This window comes from Gymnoscopelus microlampas (assembly GCF_963454915.1).
Source record: "Gymnoscopelus microlampas genome assembly, chromosome: 2".
Taxonomy (NCBI): Eukaryota; Metazoa; Chordata; class Actinopteri; order Myctophiformes; family Myctophidae; genus Gymnoscopelus; species Gymnoscopelus microlampas.
Genome location: NC_139939.1, coordinates 15,370,472 through 15,379,332, shown reverse-complemented (window position 1 = coordinate 15,379,332; position 8,861 = coordinate 15,370,472).

Here is an 8,861-nt window from a genome sequence, read left to right as displayed (position 1 = left end):
GGGGAACATCTTTGACAGTTCCCTGAAGGATACAGCTGTACTCCAAAAAAACAGGAGCAGCTTGACAACCTGCCTGACTGCGAGCCGAGGTCATCGTTGTGATACATATCATAAACTTGTTATCCTAATATTATTGACTTGTTTACCGGATTTGGTATGGTTGTGCATGCATATCTCTTTTTTAACACCTCTTCACTCAGGACAAATAACTGTTACACGGTTAGATGATAAACAAATGATCGTCACATTATTGTTGTCTGAGGATATCCGACCAAGGTCCGGCGCAGATGCAAACCTGTGGCAATTATGAAAAATGTGTGCAGGAAGACAACAAGCAATGGAGGAGGAGTGAACAGAATGATTAGAGGAGGCAAAGTAGAGAGTATATCAGGACAAGGATTGTAAGTTAATTTCCTTTGTAGCAGCTCTGTTCATTTGAAGTAGAACATATTTTATTAATCCATAATATATAAAGGAATTTAAAAAAAACGCAGGAGACCAACACGTTTCGTCCGGAGGCCTTCATCAGGGTCCACTGAGAGTACATCATTTGGAGGATGTGCTATCAGGAAGAAAGTGACTGAAGATTCACCAAAAACACCCAACTCAGAGAGTTACACTATACACTTCTGGCATCCAAAACGTGAGTTCATTTTAAGCCTGTGTTAAATGTTCATTGGAATAGGAACAGAAGAACCTTTATACAAGTTGTTTAAAATGTTTAGTAGTATCAATGTAATATTCAGTCAACTGCACTCACATCCTGCCGTTAAGGTTGGAGGATGCTCAATAATCACGATTTTGTTTTGTGATTACTGAACTTGTCTCTTCTGAACTGTTTACAGGACATGGTGTGAAGATGAATGACACAGTGGAAAATGGATTGAACTCCTCCATCCCCTTAATGGCACTACAAACTGCTATCAGCTCTGTCAACTTCGGCCTGGGTTTCCCCATCAAGAGCTACGTCCTGTGGCTGATACTGAGTGGAGCTGGTGGCACGATAGCCTCTGAGTTCTTTTCTCTCAACCTGATTGTATCTGAGATGATCTTTTCCCTAATGGCTGTCGTTCACTTTGCATGGATCTCCACACGTATATTGTTTTTTAAAAGGGCTCTTTACTTTAGTATTGGTTTTATGCTCTATTCTGTCCCGTCGTTCCAGTGTTGTATCTGTGTGGAGCGCTACACAGCGGTGGTCCACCCTGTGGTGTTTCTCAGGTACAAACCTCTTCGGTACAGGGTGGGCTGTTGCTGCGTTGTCTGGGCGATGGTGCTTGCACTCAGCTTTGGATACATGTTTGATGTTTCGTCAACAGGATCACCTTACATCTTATTGAGTATTTACATTGTGTTAGTTTCTGTGATGTCTTTCTGCTGCCTCTCGGTCCTCAGAGCTCTGAAACAGCCTGGACCAGGAGAGGGACAGAGGGACAGTGGGGAGGGGAAAGACATGAAGAGAAAGGCTTTCACAATTATTCTGATCAGCTTGATAGCCATGTTGGGGAGCTATCTTCCCTATGTTCTAACTATACCAGTGAAACATTGCATTAGCCCTGGAACCGTGCTGGTTGTTATTTGCGTCACACATGCAATTGTTGTGATGTCAGGGTTTGTTCATCCTTTGCTCTACCTCCACAGAGCTAGGAAACTGCCATGCTTCAAGGGTTTCTGAAAGCCAGATTCTCTTCCCAGACCTGTCTAATATTCTGTTTTAAATGTATCTAAATCTTCCACTGAGTCAGAGAAACCTATTTAAATAATTCAGACATTTCAGCTATTTTTATTTTGTTGGCTATGAAATTAGCAATCTGTATTATGAAAATAACATTGTAATTTTAACATTAGTGTGCATCATATGTAATATCTACTTAAAATGTGTTTCTAAGGCTAGCCTGCTGCAAAGCAGAAATGATAACTCCTCATGTTGACTCTTATAGGTTGTTTGAAACCATCTGAAATGATTGATTTTGAATAATCAACTATCAGACAATCACCCTTGCATTCAGTTTTGGATACGTGTTTGATGCTTGGTCACCAGTGCTGTCTCACATCCTACTGGGCTTTTTCATTGTGTTCATTTGTGTGATGTCTTTCTGCTGCCTCTCGGTCCTCAGAGCTCTGAAACAGCCTGGACCAGGAGAAGGACAGAGAGACAGTGGGGAGGGACAAGACATGAAGAGAAAGGCATTTAAAGTTATTCTGATCATCTTGATAACAACGTTAGTGAGCTACCTTCCTTATGTTCTAACGACACCACTGCAAAACTGCAAAACTGCCATGCTTCCAAGGGGCTTAATGCTTAAAGCATGATAGATCTAACAGACCTGTGTGTAATGCTATGTTTTAAATCTAATCAAAATACCCCCCCCCCCAAAATTGAATTTATTGAATTAGTCACAGTAGAGAATTCTGTATTTTGAAATTTACATCATAATTACAACATTGTGCGTTACATGTGGGTTTCTTTATTTAAAATGTGTTCCTAAGGCTAAATGCATGTGTGCCTAATAGTCATTGTAAAAGTGTGACATGGAGGTTCTTGCTGCAAAGCTGAAATAATCGCTCATCAAGTTCACTCTAGCCCACCACATTAGATGACATGCTGCCCTATAGAGATACATATATACATTTGCACAGTGCCCAGTTGTTTTGATTTTTTCTGTTCACTGCCTGTTAAAGTTTTGTCACTAATGCTTAAAATAAATAGCTTGCTGTTGTTACTGTAGTAGCATTGTATCTTATATCCTTGGAATGAATGTCCATTTCCCTTTACTGTGATGTACCATTTGTAATGGTCATGTATTTGTTGGACGAGCATCAGCACAGCTAAACACAAATTTGCAAAAAACATCTTTAGTGGTTCCATTTTGCATACACTTTCATACTTGCCACATCCTCGTATTGACAATGTTCTGCGGGTTTTGATACTACAATACGTTCAAGTGCAACACAGGCTGTTCTTCTTAATACAAGGCACTATCTAATTACCTTCAACACAACTGAAGGACACAATGGCAAGATGCCATTATGAGAAGAGCACTACTGTCCTAGTTTTACTCTGTCTTTCATCAATTATTTCTGTACATTCATTCCTGTTATCACTTTTATTGTCTATGTTGGTATTTAAATATTTTGTGTGTCGGCTGGTTTTCATGAAGAAATCCATGATAACCTTTTTGTCATCCTGTTTTGATATGCATTTGATATGCTGAAATGGCCACCCAAAAGTGATTGTCTGCGTAGATTTCTTATAACCTACAATGTTTAAATGTTTCTTTTCATGTGTTACCACCATAGCGTGCAGGAGTATTGCCTTGATTTGTATTTGCCATCTATTCTGATCTCACAGAACCAATTAAATGTTTTATGACTATAAATGTGAATTGAGTTGATATCTATTATATAATGTCATACTAATTAGGACATGCGTTCAGACATCCCCCAACAGTGCTTTAGTTTTTTAGATACAAGTATGATTGATTGATTGATGTACTTTATTTAGTAAGACATGAGAATAACAGTACATGGAAGTACAAATTCACAGTACAAGGTATCCATACTGGAGCTAGAAAAAAGCAACAATTCTCTAAGGTCTCCTACTAAAAAACTATTCTTGTATAAATATATTTTACTGCGCAAGTGGAATATTGTGGCACATGCCATACATTTATGGGCCAAATACAGTGAGGCCGAATGGGACATACACCTGAGCTCACGTAACTTCATAATGCAAGATCTGAATGATCCTGTTGTGACATTTTTCTCTTTATGCCAAAAGCTTAGTTAAGTAATATTGTGTGACTAGAGTAAATTCAAATCAAATGTGCTCCTTATAACCAGACTGTTGCTGAGTTGTCTGGCTGATGGTGCCTGCATTCAGCTTTGGATGCATGTTTGCAGTTTGATCAAGAGTGTCTAATTACATCTTACTGGGTTTTTACATTGTGCTCGTTTCTGTGATGTCTTTCTGCTGCCTCTCGGTCCTCAGAGCTCTGAAACAGCCTGGACCAGGAGAAGGACAGAGGGACAGTGGTGAAGGAAAAGGCATGAAGAGAAGGGCTTTTAGAATTATTCTGATCAGCTTGGTGATCAATGACCTATCTTCCCTTTGTTCTAATTATACCACTGCAAAATGTCAGCCCAAGATCCTTTAAGCTTGATGTTTAAATGACATATACAATAGTTAGGATGTCACGGTTTTATTACATTGTTCTCTCACTGTTCACATATGGGAAACAGCACCCTCTGGCGATGATACAGCAGCTTCACATTAACTCCCTCGGGCCAATTCCTATTGGTCCGGTGGGCAGTCAATGGCCGTGGATGTTACGTTCTCTTTCGCTTCTTCTGCCTCGATGAACAAAGAGCTACAAAAATCTACATTACAAGTTCGAGCTTCTTAGCCCCCGGCGCCGATCCAAAGAAGCTGTGTTTCCTCTTCCAAGGCGCATCTACAGGACAGCCACGTGTTACGCAAGGCCCAGGATGAGGCGGCCCTGTCCTGCTTACAGGCTCCTTCCAGACCACTTCCCTCTAAGCCCCAGACCCGTCCTTCTCGGCAGCCAGACAGGGGTAGGCACCTGACCCGACAGGATAGTTTGGCTCGCCAGGGCCAGTCCTTCTCTTCCCCACCAGCCTCTGGCAGATTTAATTAGTCATGGTAGATAACTGTATTTTGAAAATTGTATTGTGCATCATATGTAGTTTGTTTTATCTAAAATGTGTAAACGTTTCTTTTCATAGACTTACCACCATAGCGTGTGTGAGTATTGCCTTGATTTGTTTTGCACGTTGATCGTTTAAAATTAACTTTGATTGCTCCATTGATCAGACACAGTCACGCACATTACATTACATTACAATCATTTAGCAGACGCTTTTATCCAAAGCGACTTACAACTAGAAAAAGTGCTCCTCGGAGCACAAGTCTCCGCCAGGTCAGGTAGATTATTGTGGCCTCCTGGTGGCGCTATAATAGGCCAATGTGAAAAGGGTGCCATTTCTACTAAGGCCTTGCACGGCAATCGGACACTGCATTCATGATTTGAGGCATTTTGTTCCAAAAATGTGGTTTGCTAAATTAGACCTGCTGGTGGCGCTATAACAGGCCAATGTGAAAAGGGTGGCATTTCTTCCTCGGCCTAGTGGGAATGTGCGTGCAAAATTTCACAAAAATCGCACACTACATTCACGATTTCAGGAATTTAGTTCAAAACGGACCTATCCTGCAAACTTTGGAAGCCAATGTTAGCCAAGTAGGATGGAATATGAAATATCAGACACATCCATCTTGATCACATGACTATAGAGACACTGTGTACCGATTTGCGTGATTTTTGGACAGAATCTGAAGCAGTAAGAGCAAAACATGTGTTTTACAAAACTCAGCCTCCTGGTGGCGCTCTAAAAGGCATATGTGAAAAATGCAGGACAAATGTTTTTCCTTGGCCTCTAGGGAGTGTGCGTGCAAAGTTTCACGCAGATCGGTGCAGTTATAGCTAAAAACGTGAATCGTCTGTTATAGCGCCACCATGAGGCTGATTTGAATGTTTTCAAGTGGCATTTCTTCCTGGGCCAAGTGGGAATCTACGTGGAAGATTTCACGAAAATCGCATGCTGCGTTCATGATTTGAGGCATTTTGTTCGAAATGAACCAATCCTGCAGACTTTGGAAGCCAATTTTAGCCAATCAGGATGGAATATGGAAAATCAGACAGATCCGTGTTGATCACATGGCTATGAAGATACTGTGTACCGATTTGCGTGTTTTTTGGACAAAATCTGTAGGAGTAATATCAAAAAATGTGTTTAGCAAAAGTCGGCCTCATGGTGGCGCTATGACAGGCTGATCTGAAAAATGTGGGGCAGAGGTTCTGCTGTGGCATCCAGGGAGTGTGTGTGCGCAGTTTCACAGCGACCGGGCCAACGGTGGCGGAGATTAGCTGGTCGCAGACAGAAGGACGGACGGACGGACAGACACACGGACGGACGGACAGGGGCCAAAACATACTCTCTCGCCATGCCTTTCGGCCTGGCGGAGACAATAAGTGCATTCAACATAGGTAGGGAACGAAAACTACTAATCACCAGAAGTCTTAAGTGCAAACACACGTACACAATCTCTCTGTCTTTCTCCACCCAATACCCTTATCATGTTGTCACTCCAAAAGCAAGTTACACCCCATAGCCTAGAGGCTCTCACGTCTCACACTCTACTATTTTTGTCACAGACCCCATTCAAGTCTATCTATATATACAATTTGAATCCTGCGCCATGTCGGTTGTCTGTATGTATGTATGTAGCCAGTGTGACGTCATATGACATCACGGTCGTGACATCACGATGAGACACGCCAGTGTGACGTAATCTCACGACAGCATGACATCACATCCTACCTATAAATAGGTAGGATGCACCAGTTCGACGGCTTCCATCCTCAACACAACCCACGCCGACGACCCTTTACACAAATAAACTGCTAACTTCATCTCCTGCGATTTCAACTATCTTTTCACATTTCACATTGTACACCACTGCACACTCCCCACAGGTCTGCCATACCAGGTCTGAGTAATCACAAAGTGGGTTTTGGTCATTGGAGAGGTGATGCACGTCACCTCTTTCTGAAGTGGGTACTTTCAAAGCCTGCCGTGGATTTAGGAGAGCACAAAACTCTCTTTGCAGGTGGCACTGCAAAGTGAACGACGCGTCACGCTAGACGTTCGGGCCGCGTAGCGGCCCGAACTTCTAGTATATATACAATACTATAGCTTGCAAAGTTGGTTCCCGAAAAGCACCAGCATATCTAACTGACCTGCTAGAATGGTACAGTATGTGCCAAGCAAGACCCTAAGGTCAGCCGACCAGTTTTGTTGCTTGTTATTGCCTTATTAACAATTACCTTGTTATTGTTCTTTTTTGGCCCATAGGTTAATTATTGTTACATCATACAATTGTGAGCATAGCTCCACCTGGCTTCAACCTGACTAGAGGTTGGCGCAAGAACTCGAGGTTACGTAGGTAACCCCGGTTTCTTTAGGTTCGGAGTTAGGCACTCACTATGGGATATCAGTGCCCCCTGGCGATGAACAGAGCTACAGTACATACAATAAACTCCCGGACATTTCTATTGGCTGTGAAGGGTATGTCACCCGGACGGAAGTCCTAGGGGTATAAAAGGACCGAAACCCCTCTGGAGATGGCCCAAGATGTCGCCACGCCTCTAGTAGAGTGAGCCTTCAGCCTTTCCGGAACCGGGACGCAACTGCTAGCGTAAGCCAGCCTGATTGCGTCCAAGATCCACCTGGAAAGAGTCGGCTTAGCCACCGCCTTCCCTTGACCACCACAGCCAAAGGAGACAAAGAGCTGTGTCGACGACCGGCCTGCCACTGTCCTCTGGCTGTAAAGCTTCAAAGCCCTTACTGGACAGAGACAACGCAACCTCCTATCCTCCGCTGAAGCGAAAGAAGGCGGATGAAAAGCCACCAGCTCGACTGGGGCCTGAGTCACCACCCCGTTCTTGGGAACGAACGCCATGTTAGGTTTGAGCAAAACCTTCCCATCGTTCCCGGAGAACCTCATGCACTCCGTACTCACCGAGAGCGCATGTATGTCACTGACTCGTTTAGCCGTAGACAGTGCCACCAGGAGGATCGTCTTGAGACTAAGGATCTTAAGACTCACAGACTCCAACGGCTTGAAAGGGGGACGGCATAGTGCATTCAGCACAACCACCAGATCCCAAGCCGGGAACAGAGGTCTGGAAACCGGCCATGACCTCCTGGCGCCGCCCAAAAAACGGCGCACCAAAGGATGCACCGTACTTGGTACTTGGGGGCCATTTCCAACAAGCGGAAATGGCCCCCAAGTACACCTTGACCGTTGAAAAGGCCAGTCCCTGATTTAACCTGCTTTGCAGGAAAATTAGGACGTCACACACCGGAGCCTGAAAATCCACCACCGATGGCGACTGCTCCAGGCACCATGACACAAAAATGTTCCATTTCACGTCATATGCCGCCCTCGTAGAACTGGCCCTTGAACCCTGAATGGTAGCCACCACGTCAGGGGGCAGACCAAAAAGAGTTCAGATTCGGCGTTTAGTGGTCGAGCCCTGGAGGATAGCCACCACGATCAGAGCACGTGGCATCAGCGCCGCCGATTTGTAGGCCTTCTTCACCGCCACAGAGAGTGACTTCTCCTTCTGGTTGATGAAGTGGGGCTCGGGGGTCAGGGCCACTGCATTTGCGCCGCGTTGATCCATGATACCCTGGGCCAGCACGGGGTCCATGAGGGGGCAGGCGATGTCCCCCATGTCTGGAGCGCCCACCAGGACGAGAGGAAACCCCAACCTTCAGGGCTCGGAGTGGTGCTCCCAGGTGGACTGCAGGACCCTCGCAAAGCCCTTGGCGACCGGGTTCTTCCTGTACCTGGCTGGACGCTAGTCCTGGGGAGCCAAGCCCTGGTATTCGTCGACAGGAGTGGTGGAGGAAGCTCGCTCCTCCGTCGGCCGCTCGAGGCCGCACCTAGTGAAGGCTCTGTCCAGGATTGCCGACACGGGCTCCTCCCGTTTGGCGGTGTCGGACTCCAGCTTCTGCCTATCCGGCCAGCTGGGGACCGGGTGACCTCCGGAGGTCTCAGGAAGGTCGATCAGCACGGGGCTGGATCTGGCGGTCTCCCTGGACTCCTCCTGGAAGGAGGGGAGTTCGCTCTCGTCTTCTCCCTCGTCCATGCCGTCGTCGGAGTAGATGCTGTCCTCTGGCGACGCGCCACCGCCTCTGTAGTCCAACGGTGGTAGAGGTGTAGGTGGCTGGGAGGAGGGAGAAGGAGGGCCGCTAGCGGGCTGCACCTGGTTGGT